Here is a 23,295-nt window from a genome sequence, read left to right as displayed (position 1 = left end):
AAAGGCACCTATTCAAAGGCTGTATAAAAATATAGATGGTGTAGCTGCTCTGCAAAAGTGTAACCAAAACATTAGGGAAATCCACAACTTTGTGAAATGTCCTTGAATTTTGAAGAAAATGATTTGCTATAAAGCCTGACCCATCAAAAAAGTCAAAAAGTTTTAACTTTTTGGAACTACGATGTTTATGAACCCCTTTGACAAAAATACACAGAAAGATTTTGCTTTAAAATTATGGTTATGAAATATTTTTGTGTCACATCGAAAAAAATCAGGCATTTGTTTGGTAGTTTTTTTCTCAAAAAAATTTGCATTTTTTCCCCCAACTTTTTTGGCAAAGTTTTTAGTAAATATTCATTCTTTCAATGCAGAAATGCTTTTTTTTTTTTTTTTTTTTTTTTTTAAAGTGTAATATTTTAGATGTTATTCTTACTGCAACTTCTTGAAAACAATGATTTTCATGAAAAAAAGCATGTTGATAATTTTATGCGAGCAGCTATTTTGAAAAGGGCCACAATAAAACTTCAGCTGACTGTAGTGGATTGATAACCCTCAAGGGGGTAGAACATATTCACTTATTTATTTTTAACAGGTTCTTTTAGGGAAACTACTTACCATGTAAATGAGATAGAAGAATTTCAACTCAAGTTACAAATATGATATGTTTGACAACATAGGGGTAAAACAGGTTAACACCATGATTGACAGCTCTGTTGACCAATGAGGTACCTGCTTTATAGCTGTGTAAACTGGATTAGCAATGTAAGAAAGGAAGGTTTTCAACATTTCTGGGTATAATAAGAACCACCCTCGCCTGTGTTGAAGTTAAGTTTTTGCAAATGATCTGATGAGAAAGAACAAAGACAAGCACAAAAACATTTACAGTGAGGAGACAAAAATCATACATCCCTTTCAAGTTTTGGCAATCTAACAGCTTTACACTTGAAGCAACACTTAGCACCAAAAAACACATCCAGATATCTCACTCTAAAAGTGTTAGCATTGTGTTGACTGTAGATCTATATTCAGTGTCTCAAACTACTGACTGAAACAGCTTCCTCACAGGGAGGGAGAGAAAGGAAAGTGGAGGGATTGAATGATTCGATAAAGTGAAGTAAGCACAAGCAAATTCAAACGGATAATCCAGCAACCTCCTGTTAGCATTTGTCAACAGGGTTCGACAGATGCAATGATGGGTTTTGAATCCTGAAGTGTTTTGTGAGAGCAGATAAAGATCAGGATAACGGAAAAGTTCTAGGACCAAAAAATGTAAAAAGAGAGGAGCAGGGGGAGTGTGTAGGAAGAATGAGGAGGTGAAGAAACTGGATGTCAGCTTGAGCTTAACCTGTTCCCCCATCAGAAGGGGTTAAACCCACATACACACACACATGCAGCCCGTGCATACTAAAACTGATTTAGACTGTGTGCATGTAAAATCCTCCACTTACATGTACACACAGTCAGCAGTGTCCAGGGAGCTGTTGGCTGACTTGCCAGGAATTGATTGAATCTCATGGATCCAGACACAGGAGACCGACAGAAATACAGGTCCAAGTCAGTGGGTCCTGTTGTTACACCCCTCCATGGTGCTGAGTTGTCTTTAGTAGCAACTCTGCTGTTACCAGGAACTCAAAAAGACAGAATTTGCCTCTGCAGAGCACGGTTAAGAATTACTAAAAATGGTTTATGCGAACTTTGTCAGCTGTCTGAATGAAGTTTTAACTACACATCTTATTTTTTCCAATGTCCAAACATTTTCGAATTTGCTCAGTATTGGCAACCTTAAATGCACGTGTGAAATGTATGGGTGTGTGTGTGTCTGACTAAGCTCTCAGCCTCTGCAACTCTGCATGACACAGAGCTGAGTGTGGCTGTGTGCCAACTGCTGCTTAGCTACAGAGACACACAGTCCTACAACAATAGATCTAAAGCTCAGCAAGACTGACTCCGTTGGCCGAGGTCAGGGATGGTAACAACGGGCTGCTGACAGCAGGAACAGCAACCTTACACTTGCAGAAGCCCTTGTAAAACTTAACTGCAAGGAGGCACGCATGTATGACACCTGCAGCTCCCACTGGCTGCCAAGGGAGCACAACACATGACAACAACTGTGCACGCTCACAGGCAGAAGCAAACATCCACACACGTGTCTACATGTTAACGCGGAAGCAGTGGAACAGCTGCACTTCTGCTTTTGGATGCATCAGCAGCTGAAGCACTGTGCCACATGTCAACCTGTCCCATTTAGCATACCCCAAAGAGCGACAAGAAGCCATCCCAAGGGAGTTATATGCTCAATGCTTTCATATTGAGTCATAAGGTGAGTAACACTGTGGTAAGTCAAAGGGTGACACACTTTCAGGATCACAAAGCATGACTGTAGAAATAAACAACTTAACCAGAGGCTGTGTTTCTCCATCATGATTTCTGGGTCATGAGATACTGTAACAGGGTCACCCACAGAGACTCTCAGAGACAGAGTTACAGTACTGTGTTGACTAATCTGCTCGGTCAGCTGGCTGCAAAGGTAAGAGGTCCTGATAGATAAACAGAGGCACTGAAGCCTTCAGACTTATTTAGCAAACCTTTATACCTGACCCCTAAATTAAGAAAGCTGAATTTGCAGATGAAGTATGATATTTCAAAAAAGTAATCTCAATGAGTTAAAATCTAACGATCAATTTATCCATTTGTGGAGTAAATTAATTTTACTGAACATGTCAAAGCATTTACTGAACCAAAGGCTCACTGATGTAAAACCTTGCTTTTATAGTTTTCTGAGGTGTTACAAACCTGTTCCCTTGGCATTCAAACTTGAATAATGCGTGAAAGTTTATTTTTTGCTAAAGAAAAACAGAGACAGTTAGTTGCTCTCCATGTCATTAAGGCCTGAACCACACGTATATGGATATATTCCTAAACGCACATTTTTCTATCCAATTGGGCCTCTCAACCACACAAACACGGCGATGTCACCCACATAAACGGAGATTTTTAAAAACGGATAAAAAAGTGAAGAAATAAAAAGAATATTCGGTTAAGAGGATCCGTGTAGCGGTGTTAAACGGAGCTGGTGTTGACGCGATTACGTCAAGCGCCTAGCAACAAGTCACTGTGTTTGACTGTGCATGCTCATAACGTTCTTCTTCTATGGTTTTCACATTTTGCTAACCTGCCACTTATCGGCCAGGCATGGCATTGCAGGCTTCAGAGGCGATTGTTTTCAGTTTGGCCTCTTCGTATGGACAGATATTTCTGTGGTTTAGACAGAGATTTTTTTTTTTAAACGAGGACAAAGATATCCGATCAAAAAAACATCCATATATGTGTGGTTCAGGCCTAAGATTGCTGCCAAGTCCACCAGACTTTCAAAACTGTTCATTCCTTCTGCAACTAAAATCCTGAATAACTCTAGCAGAAACATACAGTGATGGATCTTGGATAACAGACATTAGATTGATAACTCTTCTTCTCTTCTTCTTGCACGGGTTATGTGACTGCATGTGAGCCTCTGATACCACTTCAAGTCAGTGTGTTGTCCAAAGCAAGGTTATAATAGTTTTGGATTTGTCATTATGGTTTAGTTTTAGTTAGTTTTGAATTTTTTTTTCCCATTACAGTTTAGTTTTAATTAGTTTTAGAGCAGGCATTCTAGTTTTTATTTAGTTTTGATTTTTGCAACAAGGCTTAGTTTTAGTTTAGTTTTAGTTTAGTTTTAGTTTTTCATACCCTATTAACCAGGTGCAGGATTGAAAACGGTCAGAGTAAATATTTTGTAATACTGTTTATTTTCTAGTCCAACATAGTGCTCACTGCTCAGTCAATGCTGATACTGAACTGTTGGCTGCTGCCTTTAACACAAAAAATAATATTAACTTAATATAAAAAATATATACATAAATTATATAAAAATAATGTTAACCTAAATTACATTCAAAAAAATATAAACAAAAACTATATAACACAATATATTATGAGCGTAAATTATTAGAAACTTGGACTCTAACAAGAAAGACAGACTTAAAAATTAAAGTCAGACTCACATGTAATTCAACCATTACAGATGCTCTGATTCATTGCTGCACTACGTTTCGTCGCAGCACAGCCAGTCAGTGCAGTAAACAAGCACGTCCCAGTACGTCGCTATGATGGTGCCGTGTGGCACTGACAACTGCCTAAAACTGTCGTAAAATTGGTTGGGAAAATACGCATTAATTTAAATCCTAAAGGCTATTAATATTGTCAGAAACTAAAACTAAGGGTATTTTCTCTTTAATTTTACTTGGTTTCAGTTAGTTTTGAGAACACAAGATACAGTTTTAGTTTACTAATCGTTTTTGTTTTCTTTTTTAGTTTTTATTAGTTAGAGTTAACTGCAATGTAGTTTAAATTTTCGTTTTCGTTTTTAGTTTCATTTTAGTTAACTATTATAACCTTCGTCCAAAGACACACTCCAAAAATCTCCATTTTATCATCATATTTGATGAAGATAAAATACACAAGCTTTCTTTGAGAAACCAGTTCTCTCTATCTGAAATCAATGTTATGACATGACCGCAAACCACAGCCACAAGAAGAAATCAAGCAAACAGATCCAAACCCTGCATGAACAAATCCCTCATCAGGCAGCAGGTCAGAGACAAGGACACGAGTTTGACGAGACAGAAAAGAAAACTGGGACTCCTACAAAGTGTAACATCTTCATTAGTGGAAAGTGGTAATGATATCCTCCAGGTGAAACGGGTCATTTGATCAATAAATAATAACAGCAGCAGCCTGGCAAAGACTCAGAGTTACATGTATGTGGTTGTCAACGTACGTGGGGCTATAAAGCATGAACACACCTGCTACTGTGTGAAAAGGCAACAAGCTTGACTCCATTTTTATGCTTCAGTTCAGTGAGGGGAAATTTTTAACAGTTGTTGTTTTTTATGTTTGTTTAATGGAGGAAAAAACAAGCTCATCACTTTACTTGTGGCTCCTGTAATCTTTGTCAAAGTCCTTCATGAAGAAGGTCATCAGTTACCTTATCACCGACCCCAACCACTTCCTCCAACACTTCAAGCCTTTTTCAGCATTTTCTCACCTTTCATGTTCCATAAGAGCGAGAGGCTGTGAGAGCTCGACATGTTGCTGGCAGGAAGGATCATGTTTTTTTTGTTTTTTGCAACAGCCTCAGCAGTAATTCGTTCAAAGAGAGGCAGCCTCTCTGCTTTCTCTCCTTTAAATATCTTCATTCTGCATCTCCTGTGACACATAGCTGGTTCCCTTGAACAGACTATCGAGGTCTTTAACATGACAGTGTGAACTGTACATAAAACCAGTCATTGTATGTAATTCATTTGATGTTTTTCTACCTCAGTGCTTGGGTCTATGTGACAGTTCACATCGGATAAAGTTACAGAAAGCCGAGCCTGAATCCCAGAAACATTTTCAAAGAATGCTGAGTAACGTCTGCTATCACATAAAAACTGGGCAGTGCCTGACTTTAAAGGGATTTCTATTATTCAGCTGGCACAGCAGGATACCACCTGTGTGATAATCTAAAACAGAAGTTTTCAATCTTTAAAGGCGTAAGACTGCGTGAGAAGAGAGGGGGAAGCTGACTTGGCAGGAAGTAAGTAAAAGTAATTTGTTTCACTCACCAATATGACCAATAGTTGTTGCAGTGGTTGCTACGGAGACGGTTAAGGTAATTAACAGGGATGCTACAGTGTTTTCCTATACATAAGTAAGGGTTCCTGATCTTGGTATAAATACGGTGATGATTTCACAACAGGCTGAGTGGAATTAAAGTGGGTGTTAGCCTACTTTCCAGAAATGTATTCAAATAAAGATAAAACAAAGATTCTTAAATGATAAAAGTGAAGGTTTACAGTAATGACAGCAATGTCTCCCACCTCCTTTACTTTCTGCGACACCCAAGCCTGCTCTTGTTTTAGCTTAAACCACTGACAGTATAAAAAGTGGTCACTGGACAGCAAGGAGGACCAATCATATCGTAAATGTTATCAGCAAGAAGTAACCTGCCAGGAAGTGAAGAGGGAGCAGATTCCAGTAAAACAACACCAAGATCAAGCATAACAGAAACTAAGAGAGTTCTACACTTCTCTTTAAATGCACTTTTCACACCAAGAGGAATATCTGTTCACATTTTGAGGTTAAAACATATCTGTCTCATTTTTCTAGGGAGCATAGTGAAATCAATATTTCATTTTAACTGCATCCTAACTCTAATTTGTAATGTGATAAGTTATTTACAGCATCATAAGTCATATTGTCTTTTGGAAATCAATTTGTTTTTTCGAAATTAGGGACTTGCATCTCAACAGTACCCAGCAGTACAAAAACTACTAGTATAGATAATGAAGAAGTTACACGTGAAGCTCACTATTAACCTCCACCGGTGAAGCATGCCCAGTTGAACTTCCTCAAAAGCTTTCTTCGCCAAATTCCTCCTTGAAGAGGAACTCCAACCCTCTTAACCTAAGCCCTGTTTGGAAAGCAGTCAGAGTTTTACAGTTCAGTGAAGGAGAAAAGTCATGTCCATGTGCTTAAACTCGTGGCCTCAAGGAAAACAGGTGATTACTGCTGCAGTTCAGTCCACAGGAGAGAGACAGTGAATGGGTCTCTTGGAGGGTGAACTATACTATAGTATTTGATAAGACTGTAACACCACATTTCCTTTGCAACTATTATCAATCTGCTGAAGAAATACATTGTTTGTAGTCTGCTGGTTGCATTGCATTTGATCAATAATAATAGCCTTTACATTTAGCCTAATGTGCCTCTGAGCAGGCTTTCAGAATGTGCATTCAAAGTGGTAAAAAACATCTTTACACACACACACACACACACATTTACACACAACACGCAAAATGGTTTGATCTACCGCAGCCGCAAAACATGACGGTGCTGAAAACATGAGAAAACTGGATCGACCCCGTTCAACTAACAGAATCCGATTGCTATACGATGCTCCAAACTCGGACACCAATACTGATCCGTGTATCAGATTGGATGTATCATCCCTGAATTACAGCTATCAAAAAATGTTTCTATGGAGGGGTGAAGGAAAGGTGAATGCCTTTAAGAGCAGGTCATAACACAATAACAACAACAACAAAGTAACCACTTTTGAAAGCTTTACCATTTAGTTAAAGGCTAAAAAGTAGTGCTGTCAGGTGATTAAAAAAATTAATGTAATTAATTACAGGATTTGTAATTAATAAATCTAATTAATCACATTTTAATCTCATATCTGCTTAAATTCCAAAATAAGGAATTTGAATTCCAGGACATTAAAATTACATTAAAAGACATTAAAAACATTTAAAAATAAGGTGGGAATATATACAACACATTTTTAGGTACCCTGAGGCATAAGGAACACAAAAAGTGTTATGGTTCTATCTTTACAAAATCCACACATTCCTGCACCAAAGATAAGCTGATTTGATTTTTAGGATGGTTTTTGCTTCTGTCACATTTTTACTCAATGTGGACTCAATTTTCACTGCAATATGAACTTCTATACTTCTATGAGGTCAGGAGAACCAGGGCTAAAGGCTAAAAACTGTGAGGAACTATGTACAAAACACTTAATTCAAGTCTTGGATCAAAGAAGAGTGAAGTTTTTTCAGTTTTACATGCTCTGAACACACAAACTGTTGCTCATTGGTGCAGAGCAGCCCCAAGCTGAAACATGACACCAGGAAGATGGAAGCAAATTTTCAAAGAATTCTTTAGATTTAATAAGACAAATCGATAATCGGTCGATAATTCAGCGCTTGTTTAACGCAGTAAAAAGTGTAGAATTATCTGTTTTTACAGAATTGAGCTAGAGCAAACGGTTGATTTTCTGCAGATTTTCAAAAAGGACGTGTGAACAAACGAGATGTGGACGGCAGTCCCTTAAAAATCCCTCTCGCTTCCCCTTCGGTCTAAAGCATGTTGCTGATGTCAGGTGTGATACATTCAGGGACCGTCAGAAATTTGAAAATCTGACAAGAACACCACTTTTTTCAAGTAGGACAAACGGTTTGTCAATGCTAGACATTTGAAAATAAGTGCGTCTTTGAACCCCCCACGGGTGTGGGATCCAGATTAATCTGCGTTAATTTTTACAACACGTTAATTTTCGGTGTAATCTAATTGACGCGTTAAAATAACAGCCCTACTAAAAAGTTTAAAAATAAGCCTCAGATTCAACAGTATAGATCACCATACAAAAGGGAGCATCCCCAAGTCAGTGTTTCAAATCATGAACCTCAACCACCTGTGACGAAACCAGCATGTCTTCAGCCGGCTCACAAAGACCACACAGTGCCAAGCTCCAAAGATATAGTGTTCGCTCTCTGCCAGAGAAAGATTTCTCATTCATAAAGGAGTAACCAAGCCCAGTCAGCCAGAGCCAAACCTGCCAACACCCAGTAAGTGGAAGGATGTATTCATACCTCTTCATCCCTTACTACAGCCGACATGACATTCATTAAAATAAAAAGTGAATTCTATAGTATTTCATATTTCTGGCATTTTTTGTTTATTTTTAGCAGAGAAGAAAAACTAAAGAAAAGAGGGGTGTGTGGATGAGTACATGAGCCATCCATTTATGGGCTTAAAGTAGGGAAAAAAGCATGAGATTGAAGGATTCCCACAGTTTCTTGAAAAGTCTTTTATTGTTTTTCTCCAGATTGTGACTAAACCGGAGCATTATGCAGCACATCATGCAAGAAGGTTTAAAGCTGCAGGAAAAGGAAAGACGGCTCAATTCGACCATAAACCTCATCCTTGTAAGTGGTGCAAGTTTTCAGACGCCCTGGGTCTGGTCTCCAGTGTGTTAAGTTTCACAGAGGGGTCAGAGGAGAGGGATTGGTTTGCACACTGTGTGGAATGGACGCTCAATTACTCGGAAACTGATCTGCAGGGCGGAGGGGGAGCTTGCAAACCTGACGCCAGATTCTCTTTTTCCTCTTCCATCTTTGATTTTGTCTTTTATCCTTCATCAGAGAGGGCGGATCAATGAGTGTGAACAGATGGCACTGGCGTTGCAGAACACAGAAGAGAAAGTGAGGAAGAGAAGTATTGCGTCATAATCGCAGAGGAGACAAGTTTTTTTTTTTTCTTGTAGTATTCTTAAAATAAGCACTGGACTGTGCTTTTGTCCTCAACTGACAGGTCACAGAACTCACACGGAGAAGTGGGTGGTATTCTTATTAATAGTCTTCCTCATGTTCACGAAGAAAATGTGTCCAAGAAAGCAGACACACTTATTATTACAAACAGGTCTCTCCTCCCTGAAGTTTATTTGCCAAATGCTGTCTGAAATGTAGATGAAATACAAGAAAACAGCCAAAAATTGAGGAAAATTGTGGTAAGATTAAAAGGAAGTTAGATTTTTAGAAAATAAGAATATTGAAGCAGACTTTGTACACTACTCTGCTCTTCTGTGATGATTTTGTGAGCAGTCTTTGTCCAGTTGTGCACCTTGAGGGAGTTTCAATGTAGGAGTGTGCTCCCTTTTCTATCAATAAAAAACTGACCTTGAAGGCCCATTTCTGGAAATTATTCAAACCTTGGCTCTAGAGTTTTTAATATGTAAAAATGGTCTAGCTGGTTAGATTCTATCTATACTTCATAAATGTCGACACATTACTGGCAGAGAGCACAACAGGAAATCACACGATACCAATACGTTCATTTTCCATTTACAGGTTTTCAGAGAACAGAGACCTTCCTGAGTTCAGTTAGTTGTCTGCCAAACTAATAGTTTCCTTTTCAATGTTAAACAGATTTCACAGCTCCAACAATGTTTGATTAGATGTGTGCTGTGATGATAACTGTTACTGGCTAATGATCTCTCCATTCCTCCATAGCTGGCAACTATTCATCCTGACTCCAGCAGCAAATGATCAGACTCATTTCCATTCACACACCGCCAAACCACACAAAAACTCCAATCTGCTGTCTGAAAACAAACCCACAGAGTGCACTGGCACTATATAAACCATTTCCATGCAGAGAAACTATAAAATCAATTCATGGCCTTATGAGAAGGGAAATCACTGCTGATGCAATGTTATAGAAAATTAATGTTGCATGAATTACATTTATTGAAGCTCAGCTGTGTGTACCCACACAGATAAGACTGAATTATCAATACACACCAGAGTGTGAGCTCCTGATGTGAGTTACAGTGCTGTAGTCTGGATGAGAGGAAGACGACTACAGGAGCACGTAGCCGTCTGCTCAAAGTGATTTATACAGAGTCAGCGCGTCAGTGCACATACAAAGACCCAATTCCCTGCCCACTCTCAGACGGACACACACTTCTCATGTTCTATAGTCCCTGGAGTTGTTTCCCTGTGTGTGTGTGTGTGTGTGTGTGTGTGTGTGTGTGTGTGTGTGTGTGTGTGTGTGTGTGGTCCAATATTTACACTAAGACTGTGGGAAACATACAATATATCTGATTGAAGGAACAAAAGAAATTTCCTCTGAGCAGACAGCCATGTCCAGGTTAAGACCCACTATAAACACAAAGTGCAACATCAGTATGACCTCTGAATTTAACTCATTCGAGAGCCTGCAGTGAAATGACCCTTCATAACACGCACACAGGTGTGACAGATTCAGATCTTTTGTTGTTCTGTTTCACTCACAGCAAAGAGGCAGGCTGAAACAAATCATTTGGAACAGTAAGAATTAATCCAGAAGAATATAACTATTAAATACATAACCAACGATTTCACTAGCACTACATTGACTGTAAAATTGGTATCTTTGCATTATGGACAAAAATGGCTTAGGAGACAGCTTCTCAGCTTTTGTGACACAATGACTTTTTGATTATTTATGATGTTATTTTAGCATTTCCTTTTTTTTCATAGAGGCCAAAAAGTGGAAATTCAAGAAAAACATTGCACAATTCTAACCTTGCAGAGCAGAGTTTCTGAAATCCTGCAGATCCATCTTGTCAGGCTCCAATGACCAACAATTTCACTCGGCTAAATTCTAACCGGTCCAATCAGGGAAGAGAGGCGGGAGCTGTGGGAGCAGACGTGACGTCAGCAGACTTTCGTACTTGTCAGTGTTCCTTTAATTCTTAAGTTAACTTTATAAAAACAGCAGCAGTCATCAAACGCCATTATCACAGCTGTTTCTCATGTTCCTGTAGTTGTTCGTCTATTGTTTCTCAGCATCGGCTCACATAAGCTATGTCATACCATGGCTTGATGTGGATTGGTCTGTGGTGAGTGTGTCTATCAGAACAGTCGTCCAATCACCAGCTGCTGATTTTTTTTGAAGGTCCCACCTCTGAAAACAAATCTGAAGAGCCGCTATCCAGATGGACTTGAGAAATATTTCCATGGCGGATATATGAAACTGTCCGTATGGCGTGTCAGGTTAGCGCAATTCAGCCTCATATTAAATTTATTACATTCAATCAATAAATTGGGACAACTATGACAGCACATTGGGCCACTTAAAGAGAGAATAAAATATTAATTTTTGAGAAAGAAAGTCAAAACTTTAAGTAAAAATTGAAAAATGTTGAAGTTTTTAAAGTGACAAATTTCAGGGTGTATAAAGTCATAAATCAAAGAGTTTGTTTATAAGTCATACATTTACAACTTTCACTGCATCATGGACCCACTTGACAGCTTTGTCAAATTGTACTAAGTAGATAAAACTGATTTTAGCCTAGAATCATCACATCATTAAAAACACCTGGACTGTTAATAGGCAATGCTATATGTTATGGCTGTTAGAAGAAAGCAGCACACTGATATAGAGGAGACAGTTGCATTAATCCAACAAGAAATTCACCACAGCGGGCAGATGAAAGGATATATGGTCACATCTTCAGGCTATTCAGATGGGTAATGTGGTAAAATGTATCCTCAAGGTGAGATAATTCAAGAGAACAACTCCTCAAAACAATCTCATGTTAAAGTAGAAGAAGAAAGCAAAGCCCAAGCTGACTGATTCACAGAGGGTAATTTAAACACTTTAAGTCCCAGTGTTTACTCTAACGGCTCGATACTGACAGCTTCTCACAATAACAGAAAGCTGTGATTATAAAAATAAATGTGAATAAACACTAGACATACTGTGTGCGATACACAACCTGCTTACTCAGGATGGTGCACACATGCTCGCTTACATGGTGAATAAAAATTTAATTAGCTCCAGCCATCTGTCTTTTTTTATCACCCTTTTTACAGAAACATATCACAGGACAGGCACACTCTGTGGTGTCTAGGCTCTCTGGGGTAACCATTAGCCTAAACCAGAGCTTATAAACCAGAACACAAAGCAGACCACTTCCCAGTGTGCTGTTACCAACACACTTACTCGACACAGACACTGAAGTGAGCAACATTTAGCCACGCTGAGCTCCTCTCATAGCTGTGACTATGACGGAAAAAAAGAGTAGTGGGTAACAAGGCGGATTAGAATAATCCACTTGGGCTGGATGCCAAGCACTTGACCTGAGGAAGCGTTGCCACAACAATACTCACACTCATCAGCTATAAACAGCAAGGCATGAAATATGTGGAGTGGGTCAGGAAAAGGACTTGAACATTAGAAACAAGGTGAGGAATGTAAACCTTGGCTGTGTTGTTGAAAGCAGATGTGAACATAGTGAAGGTGGCATCAAAGCCACTGGGGCTCATGCTGAACAAAACCAACACACAAGGACACACACTCAAATGTTCTGTAAACTTCTGTGGAGTGATGAAGAGCCAATATTACACAACATCTTCCAACCAATGCACTGACCCTTTAAAGAAATACACACCTCAAACTTCAGATATATGTTAAGTGTGCACAGGACCAGATCCTTCCAGGTGCATGACAGCACTGCTCACACCTCCAACATCCATTTCTTAAAAAAAAAAAAACAGACAGGAGCTGGACCCTTCGGCGCCAAACTCCTGCTGGGTATTAAACTGACTCATCAAAACAAACTACTGGTTGCTCTGGAGGCTCCTGGAGACGGGTATGTCAGAGGAATCTAAGCACTGGGAATGGCCCCACCAAAACATGGGCCTGAGTGTGCCGAGGTAGAGGCGCCTTTTTGGTGGACAAGAATCAGAGCTTAAGATGTCTGAATCACAACTAGCTCGCAAAAGACACATTTATTCAACTATTGTTTACGCTGAAAAAAAAAAATTAAAAATTAAACTGAGTCTCAAATAAGAAAAAAATAGAAAAGTTGCTCAACTGTGTAAATCTGTCTTTGTTAACATTTGAAGATATGAAAGTCTTTAAAGATCATTACTTTGTATGGCTCATTTGTTGGTCATGGACACCAAACTTTTTGTGGCTTCAGCAATGTTTTTACTAATTTTTCTCCTGTGTTTGTCTGGAGATCCTACATGTAACCATGGCTTCATTGTTTACATGTGAACTCAGCTGTTAGCAGCCTGTGGCATGTCAATGCTAACTGGTGTAAGGCCTGATGTCTTCCCACAAGGTGAGGAGAAGGAGGTGAGGACGACGTGCTGGTTCTCAGGTGTGAGCTAAGAAGTGACGACATGGATCTGTCCTTCTACCCATCGTTCTTGGGAACATAAGATCTATCTCTAATAAGATGGACGAGCTAGCCATGCTAACCCAGCAACAGAGGGAATACCGGAAGGCAGAGTAGCATCATGCTATTCACAGACATGGCTAACGGAGCTAACATCAGACACCAACGCCACATTGGAAGAGCTTCACCTGCTGTGAGCAGACAGGATCCAGGAGACAGAGATGGAGCATGACTGAAGAAGCTCAGTCCTGGACCCTGAGGAGGTGGAGGCTGGCTGAACTGGACAATGATGGACAAGCTGTCATCATCTATTTTCTTATGGACCTTTTTGCACTTTCTGTACACTTTCTTACTTTTGTTTTCTTGATTGCTGCTGTGACTTCCATTTCGTTGTACTTGTTACAATAACAATAGAGATCTATTCTTTAAATAGTTGCAGAAAACTGTGCATCTCTCAGTGTGTGTCTGTAGCACTCATGCTATGTGTATACACATCGTTGGGGACAGGCCGATTTTTGGTGCCAATATTGGGCATTTTGAGGCATATCATTATCAGCCTGATGCCTCAATTTTACACTGTTATTTTTTTGGCTCTGATGCAGCCACGCTTCTCTGTCTGCAGTCACTACTCTGTCTCTAGTATTGTCTCACCCACAGTCACCCACCATCTGATAACCGCAGAACTATTTTTTTGGAAAACTTTAATTACTAAAGAAAACTTAAGGAGCCTATTTTTTTTCAAGTGTTCATTCATCTTTATAAGACATGCTGCTGAGCCTGAGAGCTGTTAAGCAAATATATGCTTAAAGGCATTTAAAGTCAAGTGCTGGAGTTTGTACAACTCAAAATTTTGAGGCCAGTATTTTCACTTTTACTGCAAATTAATATCATCTCCAAGTATCGGTTTTAAGCCTCCTTAACCACCAATAATGGGTGTTGGCCCCCAGTCTATCTCCACACGTCATTCCTGATATGCTTCAGAAACACCACAACACAATGTGAAATCGCACACTGAAACATCAAAATTAAATTGCTGAGGATGCAATGTGTGGAGAAAAAGCTGTGATGATGAGTAAAACAAAAGTGAAACAGAGAATCGCTGAATGTTTTTACTCCTCAAAGCTTTAAACACATTGACCACAACGAGCCAGAAAGTAGGGATGTTAATGTTAAGTAACATCCACAAGTGGAACAACTTTGTTGGACTGTGGACATGTCTGGACAAAGCACCAAAAGTGACTGGTTTTTTTTGTCTCCGCGCATTAATGGTCACTCTTTTCTGTTTGCAGGGAAAGTCTGCTGCCTGTGCTTTGTCAGAGCTGCCTACTGGTTTTCCTGGAAGCGATGCTGGGAGGAGGCTAACTGATGACAGACGGTAGGGGAAGAAATAGGAGGGCAGCCGTTCGAATTACAGTCCCATTAATGATTCAGTGAGAAGAACACAGACCAGAGCATGCACACAAACAACAAACAGCCCTGTTGGTAGATGTGCAACAAGAGACAAACCCATGCAAAGTCTCACGCACATGGCAATCTGTTAAAAAAAAAAAAAAGAAGCAGACTTGAGTCCTTGAGGGCCTGTGCAGCTTGGTGCATGTGAAGGTTCACATGCTAGCAGTGATGTGTGTGCAGCCATGCACAAGGACCTGCTGTACACAGACTGTACATCACATGTGCCTGGTGGTCACATATTGAATGTACACACACACACACACACACACACACACACACACACACACACACACACACACACACACACACACACACACACACACACACACACAGTACAAGGGCTCCTATAGCCATTCCCTAGTTAAAGAAAGTATGCAATATGAGCTTCCCATCAGTGTGCAGCATGCATAGGAATCAGTGCGTGATTCAAACGTTGAAATAATTCCTTTATCTGTAGCAAGATAACAAAAAACCTTTATGTTAACAGCTGCATATCACTTAAACGCACATTTAGGAAGTTAACAAACATTTGCAGAGTTGTAAAATTTAAATCACTTATGACAAGATGTGATTGAGGTCAATGTATATCATTCTTTAGACATTCAGTGTTGCCTTATCGAGGCCGTACACAGCACCATGTATCACGGCCTGCAGTGGGAGATTGGGATAATGAGCTGTATTCACAGGCTAACTGCAACAGCAACACTTTGTTTCTTCAGATATTTCCTCCACTGCTTCGCTTTCCGTCACTTCAGCCCTTTTCCAGTTTGCATCTGTCTGACAAATGAATGAAAACACATGTTTTCACTGCTCGGTTTCTGAGCTGTCTGTGAAACTAGGTGGAAATAAACACAGTTTTAATGAAGAGCATGAATAAATGCTTTGATTCCAGCTTTTCTGATTGATCATTTTGCCTCAGAGGGGGATGTTTTCTTCTGTGGTTTCACAGCTCACATGATGTCATACAGACAGTTTTTTTCTGGCTATCAATTTAAGATCACAGATTTGTTTTAATGGTTATGAGGAAGGAGCTTACAAAGGAAAGAAGCTGTTGTTGTAATATGAGAGGGTTTGCCTGCTTCCAAACCTAGGAAAGAACTACCAACACAGATTAAACCTCTTCCAAACTGGATTTACAGTTTTTAACAACAGTGTTACAGTGTGTTGATACAAATTAAAGATAGATGTTTTGGATCTAGAGGAATGCTGGTCCTATTATTCAAAGATTTCTGTAACTTCTTAAAGGGGACATATCATGCTGATCCCTGATTGAATACTTACATATAATATAATAAATTTGAAAACAAGACCTTTCACCCCCTGAATTTTCAAAAAATGAGATATTGTATTTTTTCTGATATCCTAGAACGAGATTTGATGCCTCTGAAAATAGGTCATTGCCAGTTGGCCGCGAGATTTCGACCTTCGTGATGACACGAGGATCCTCCCTTTTTATTGGAGTAATCTGATAAAGCAGCTCCTCCTCTGTGAAGTCCGTTAGTCACACAACCGCCACTGAGGGATACACCCACCAAGAGCCGAGTATTAACGTATAAACTATTCATGTTACAGTACCAGTTTGACTCACCACACTGAAGCGAGATGATCTGTGTGGAGGTGGATTTTCTTCCTCCTGAGCTGCAGAACCGTCCAGGTCTGACTCGGGGTCCAATTCAAAAGGACGTATCCTCCACTCTGCCATTTTATTAGTGCCTCATGGCACTGCCTCATGGTGAAGTTTTGGCAAACAGCAAACTCACTCGGTCTGCTCCATTCAATATGGCGATTTTGTAAATACTGCCATGCTGCAAAAACCGCCTCCTGGCTCTACCCCCTCTGCCCCTCTGATAGAACTGACCAATCAGAGCACAAAGGGCAGTGACGTTGCGAGGTTACTGGAGGTCATTCTCGAAACGGAGCGTTTCAACGAGATCTTCAGAATGGCCTAAACTGAGGATATTGAGAACGCTATTGTGGGGCAATGAAGGAACTAAATGACTTGTACTGAGGGCAGAAATGCTTTACAGGCATCCTAGTCTGGCATAGTGAAAAGGAGAAACAAGCATGGTATGTCCCCTTTAAAATTGAAAACAGCAGCAGTTTAAGGACGATTTGGGACAACAGGATAGAAGAGGTGCAAGCTCTACTCCAAAACACACTGAAAAATAGGACTGTTGGTAGTTGGGTAAGCATCCCCAACCTTTGAAAGTATACATGCTATGGATACTTTGACAGTCCACAATGTAAATTGTAAGTCAACATCACAGTATGGTATCCAGGAGAGTTTTCAACAGTTGCATGCTTGTGGATAATTCCTGTTAAAGCTCAGCAGTGCTGGTGTGGGTTGCATTTCTCTGGGGATTGAAAAGAAAAAGACTAGGTCTTTCTAAGCTGCACCTACTCATAGTTTGCAATCATTAGCCTCTTGTCCAGAGGACTGAAAGAGGCCAGTGCAAAGTGCTGCATTTACACTGCAGAGGGTTTAGTTTGTGTTTTGGTATTTCTTTCACCTCAGACTTCTGGCTCTAACTCCAGGAGGTTTTTATTTAAAACAAACAAACAACAACAACAAGAACAACAACAACAACAAAAACCCCCATAAAGTTTCTGAAAAATAATAAATAAAATCAAAATTTCTGTTTGTCTTTGGTCCAAATGGCAGCCCAATATAATGCATTTCATTCAACAAGGTCTGATTCTTCTTCCGTCTCAAATCTCAGTCACTGTCTGCTGTAACTGTCTTGAGCACCAAGACTCTCAGACTTCTATAACTCTACAGCTCCAGCAACCACAGCTTGGTCAATCTATACATTCACAGAAACAGCAAAGCACCCTGGGGGAATTAGCAATACACTATCAACCATTGGATGTACACACGCGCTCATTTGAGACAGGAAGGTTGGAAAGTAACGAAAGGAAATGGCAATCATGCACTATCAGAGGGGAGTAGATAATTACACAAGTGCGTGTGTGTGAGAGAGAGAGAGAGAGAGAGTGTGTGTGTGTGTGTGTGTGTGTGTGTGTGTGTGTGTGTGTGTGTGTGTGTGTGTGTGTGTGTGTGTGTGTCAATAAGAGAGGGAAGGAGTATGCACATGTGCATGTTAAAAGGAAAGGGTGAGAAATTATATCTGTCGTTTCAGCTGAAAGAGCCACACAGCAGGGAAACCACAGAGATGGCTTCTCGAGAATCATGCACACACCCAAAACAGTTTTTCTTGTTACATTTAACCTCAAAGGGACTTTCGGTTTCAGCTTGTAAAAGCAGAGGATTCCAGTGATGAAGAAGGGCAAAAAGAAAGCAAACTATGGCAGTTTCAATATCCTTTGCAAAAAATCAGTGTCAGCGCAACTCTGACGTTTGACATTTTCCCCTCAACTGCACCAAGATTTACAAATAAGGACTCTGATTGACGTCTGTGTCGTAGTCCCCTCCCTCTCTTACTCAGGTGTTAGCAGTGAGGGAGAAACCTTAGTGTTATTTTTAAGTAGGGAAATACACATGGGTAGGAGTAAAAGAAAAAAATACAGATTTATTCTTTATTTTAAGACAGTGAAAGAGAGAAAAGGGCATTCAGAGAAAACAGCACGTCATCATACTTTATTTGTTCTGATGCTTTTTATCAAACTTCCTGACAGAGCCTATCTTTATTCAATCATTCTGCAAAGAGACTTCACAATTTCTTAGATTTCTATGACAAAAAATCTCCACTACCTGTGTTTACATTAATTATGTAGTAATGTTAAAGTGTACTGAGTTGCATTTTTACCAGAAAAACATGCCAAAAACTGAGACGCTTTATTCTTTTCCTCATCCTTATACACATAGTATTAGTTTTACTAAAAGCTGGGACTCCAAAAATAAAAAAAATCTTATGGTGTCACTTTTTTGTGTATTCTTTCCACAAATAAAAAAAACCTCTTCATCCACACTTTGATCCAGAGAATTTTTTTATCTTCTATCTCATCTTTGTATTCTTGATAGCAATAAGCTTTGCTAAGCTAATGAAGCTTTTTAGCAAAGAGACAACCATAAAGACGCTGCTTTAATCTAGGTGCAACTTGGCTGTCTGAGTTTTTGATACAAGTCAACACTGTGTGTAAAGTACAGTATCTAGTGTTTTCATACCAATCTACAGATTACTATCTGTAACTGTATGAAACAACTGTATGAAACAATTGTCATGCAAAACTCATCAAAAATGATATAACCAAAAAGACCTCTGCAACAGAAAGACAACACTGAGCAAATAAATCTCTGATTTTCTAGGATTTTGACCTAACAGATCACTTTTTGAAGATTTAAATTTAAAACTCAGTAAAACACAAAGGCACAAAGATGGCAAGAAAGTACAGCTCCTGGTGTGATGAGATTTTGAGCACCAGACACCACCAAACACTCCACATACAATAAAGCAGCCAATGAGTATTTTGCCAACTCATCTATTGCATACATCAGCAAAGTAGTCAAAAAAGGCTATTAAGGGTAAATAAAGTATTTAAAATAAATCTCCAGCATAAAAGGTTGATGGGAAAAAAGGCTGCACTAAAGAAACATAAGCTGAGCTCCTTGTCAGCAGACTCATGGAAAACTGATTGATAATGATTCTGACAAGAGGGAGAGTACAAGAAACTCCGAGCACACGCTGCTTCAGGCAACTCTGTGGAAAAACGCTGGTGGTTTAATGTTTTCCCTTCTTCTTTTTCCTTCCCTACCTTACAGAAACAAGGCCATAAAAACGTGCCCACTGTCTGACCCACTTTCCATGACAGACATAATCTCCCTCCACAAACTTGCATCTGTTTACCAGCCCGGCAGAAAGTAAGCTGGACTGAGAGGAGAGTACCAGGCTCTTCACACACAGCAGGGGGAAAGCTGTAGCTCAGCTGTGCTGAAGATTACAAGCACGGATCCCTGCTGAGTTGAGAGACCCTCCCTGATGGAACAAACCACAGTGGGCACATGAGCGCATAAAATAGATGTAAAAACCTACCAAATTAAAACTCTTCTTCACATGAAATGTGTGCTGTAACTGGAGTTTAAACATTGGCAAACACACAGACACAGGTCGGCATGTTGCTGAACTTTTAATTCAATCTATAAACTTGATGTTACCCACAAATTCTGGTATAACATCTAAAGCTTAGATTTTTCTCTTTGATGGAAGCGTGATTCAAGTGTCACTTGACCCAGTTCACACTCAAAAAGCTACATACTAGGAGTCTGCAGCATGCTGCACATACAAACGCAAGGCATAAATGATTCCTTTAACTGTGACTTTATTGTTCCACTAAGGCAGAGAAATGCTTACTTAAGAAAAACACTTCACCCAACCATCAGGAGAGCATATAATGTACAGCATTAGCGGTTCATTTGTGGGGACAAAGTAATTTCTTGGTCTGGCCAGATGAAGACTTACAACAGAAACAAAAATGTAAAAATAGGAAGTGAAATGATGATTTTAAGACTTTTTGTTCCTGGACAACCATGCATGATACAGAATCCAGCTGAGGTTGAGACTAGGAGCCCTCCCTGCGTCCCCACAGACCAGGTTACTACGGATACAGGCAGCACTGAGCCTCCATTAAGACATCAGAGCTCCCTATGAGCTCCCGTCTGACACCATCAGCTCCGGTTTCCTCTCTGAAACTGAGACTCCAAACTGTGCTGGAGGGAACACACACAGATACACACAGACACACACAGACACACACGCACTCGACAATCCTGCAGGAAACACACCCGATGCAAATGTGCAAACACAAACTTGAACATGCAGCACTTACACCCTCCCCAGTTACACGGCAATCACTGTGCTCAAAGCACATCCGCTGGAAGTTATCACCTTTTAAAGGACTGTGAGAACGCAGACTTTAAATAGTCTGCACAAAAAGATTCTGCAGCCTCTCTTGGCAGGTGTCAGCGTTGCAACTTGACTCTTGTATAGCACTCTGTAACAACTCAAGCTCAATGTTAAGATCCCTGATTATTCCTGTCAACTAAAGTTTTTACTTTTGCAGGTTGATAGTTTAAAGTTTTATTAAACACGTGGCTTCAACGATGTGTTCCTCGCACTGAGCCTGTAGTTCTAAGTTTGGATCTGATTCAAACTACTCATGCACTTACATAATAGTTCCTTTTAACCACACCTTGTTTATAATTTCATCCTTTCTTTGACTCTCCACTCACACACATAAAAGTAATGGAAAAAAAAAACTTTTAAAAGTTGCTGCGTTGCATTTAAAAGCCACACAACAAAAAACTTTCAACACTGCAAAGCTTCTTGATTAATCATCATTATGTGACAAGCAAACAATGGAAATAAGGCCTGGGCAGACTGAGTTAATGGACATCTGCTTCCTTCTACCCTGGCATTTAAAAGACACACCAAGTAAGAGTAGTCAGTGAGATCATCCTCAGAAACCAAATATTTCACTTCATAGTTAACCAGCACTGAAAGATGGAGATACAGAAGGACAGCAAGGCATGTGGGAGGGGAAACAAAAGAGAGGAGAGGAAGGGGTGAGAGACACAAAGCGAGATGAGATGAGAGATAGAGAAAGAGGAGAGGAGGGAAGTCATTAACTTGCAATCAAGCTTCAGTAATGGCTCGAGTCTTTGCATTTGCGTAATTCCTTATCAGGCAATGTTCCCTTTCTCACTCGACCCCCCTGGTGACAGGTCAGCATGCAGACTGGAAGTGATGTAAACTAATACCTGCATCTCTGTAGCCTACACACACTCGCGCACAAACACAGACATATACAGAAACACACACAGTCACTCACCACCCAGCAGAAGATTTATCTTGTACAGAGCTTCTGATTTCCACATAGATAAAGAGACAGAGGCAAAACAGGTGCATGAGTATTTGCAAGCAACTCGACAAAGACTTTGCAGCTGCAGCGCTCACAATAACCGTGCCTGCTTACCTGCTGTGTGCATGACCGTGACGGAATAAGGAAATTGATTAATTATTATTTCAGATAATAAATCCGTGCATGGTCGCAGAGCCGTTTGCAGGATAAAGCAGGTGACCGTTAACAATAAACGTTTGCTACCGCTAAGCTAGCCTTCTATCGACCACTGTAGCACTATCAACCGTTTTAAGCAAAGTCAGGTGGCTTGTAAACATGTACTTACTACGATATGAATGATGAAATCCCTTTGTTGTCTTCGGTGTGGCTGACAGAGCAGCTAGCTTCCCCACCAGCTGGTGCCTGGCTTCCTAACTTGCTGAGGCTAGCAAGCTAGCTAACGCTCCACCGGCTTAAAAAAGGAAATTTCGTCTTAATTTCTCCCTTCAGGGCAGGTTTGCCAGAAAGAGAAAAGTGAAACCCGCTCCACATAAAAAATAAAGCAATGACGGTTAATGTGTCCTCCTCTTCCCGGAGTTCGCAGTTACAAATGCTCGCCGTAAGACCATATATCCACGGTGTTATCTTTTAAGTGACAGGCTCTCCGCGGTGCGCTGTTCTTTGTTGTAAGCATCTGAACGTAAACACAGAGCTGATCTGTGCTGCTCGTTCTGAGCGAGGCTGCGAGCGTGCGTCCGTAGGAGGAGACCGACGTCGCTGCAATGAATCCTGGAACTTGTGGTTTTAGTCACAGCCGCAGCGAGCCTCAAGCGCTAAAGTTACCACTTCACATCTATTTACTCAAAGGAAAAGACATTTTACGGCTTTAGTCACTAGTTTATTTACTTATCGTATAATAATGCATTTCAAGAAGTAGGGGTTTGCTAAATAAGCTGTTATTTAGGGATTTAAACTAGTATACACCATACATCTTCAGCCTGAATGGACCCACCTGGATTGAACCCAGGCTTAGTTTTGCTCTATTAGCTTCACAATAATGACACTTTTTAATATGCATTGCTGCTTTCTGTAAAAAATAAATAAATAATGCAAAACAGTGTGTATGATGTGCTTTAACTACACAACACACATTACAAACTAAGCAGATAGACATATACAATTGATGCAGTGTTGTCCACATGTTCATGCCCACTTATCCTGAGGTAATGTGACAATTTTTTAATACTTGTGTGACTGTAACTATGTAGCATTGATGATCTGCTTGCTGGATTTTCTATCGCGTTGACATTGGAAAAATCTTTGAGATTGGAAAAGCAGAAAAAAGAAATCACCACAAACCACTTTTGGGCTCCACTCTACTCAAGCTGAAAACTAGAGTCTTGTATTAAAGTTTAAGGAGCATTGCACAGATTGGAACTCTAGCCCACTGTAACAGTTAATCAAACTCATCACATGCACACACATGTTGTGACTTTAATATGGAAATTACA

General features: G+C 40.0%; 1 protein-coding gene across 1 annotated transcript in view; it reads right to left on the bottom strand.

The window, feature by feature from the left end:
* The window catches only part of peli1b (pellino E3 ubiquitin protein ligase 1b), a 39,092-nt gene extending 16,563 nt beyond the window's left edge, over positions 1 to 22,529 (bottom strand). Inside the window, exon 1 of the mRNA XM_074676520.1 lies at positions 22,131 to 22,529. The gene's annotated coding sequence lies outside the window, so the exon portion shown is untranslated. The remainder of the gene's footprint in view (positions 1 to 22,130) is intronic.
* Positions 22,530 to 23,295: the final 766 nt, after the last annotated feature.

The sequence above is a fragment of the Halichoeres trimaculatus genome, unplaced genomic scaffold, assembly GCF_033239565.1.
Source record: "Halichoeres trimaculatus isolate MK-OKI-2021-1 unplaced genomic scaffold, fHalTri1.1 fHalTri1_scaffold_8, whole genome shotgun sequence".
NCBI lineage: Eukaryota > Metazoa > Chordata > Actinopteri > Labriformes > Labridae > Halichoeres > Halichoeres trimaculatus.
This window is presented reverse-complemented; position numbering and strand designations above follow the sequence as displayed.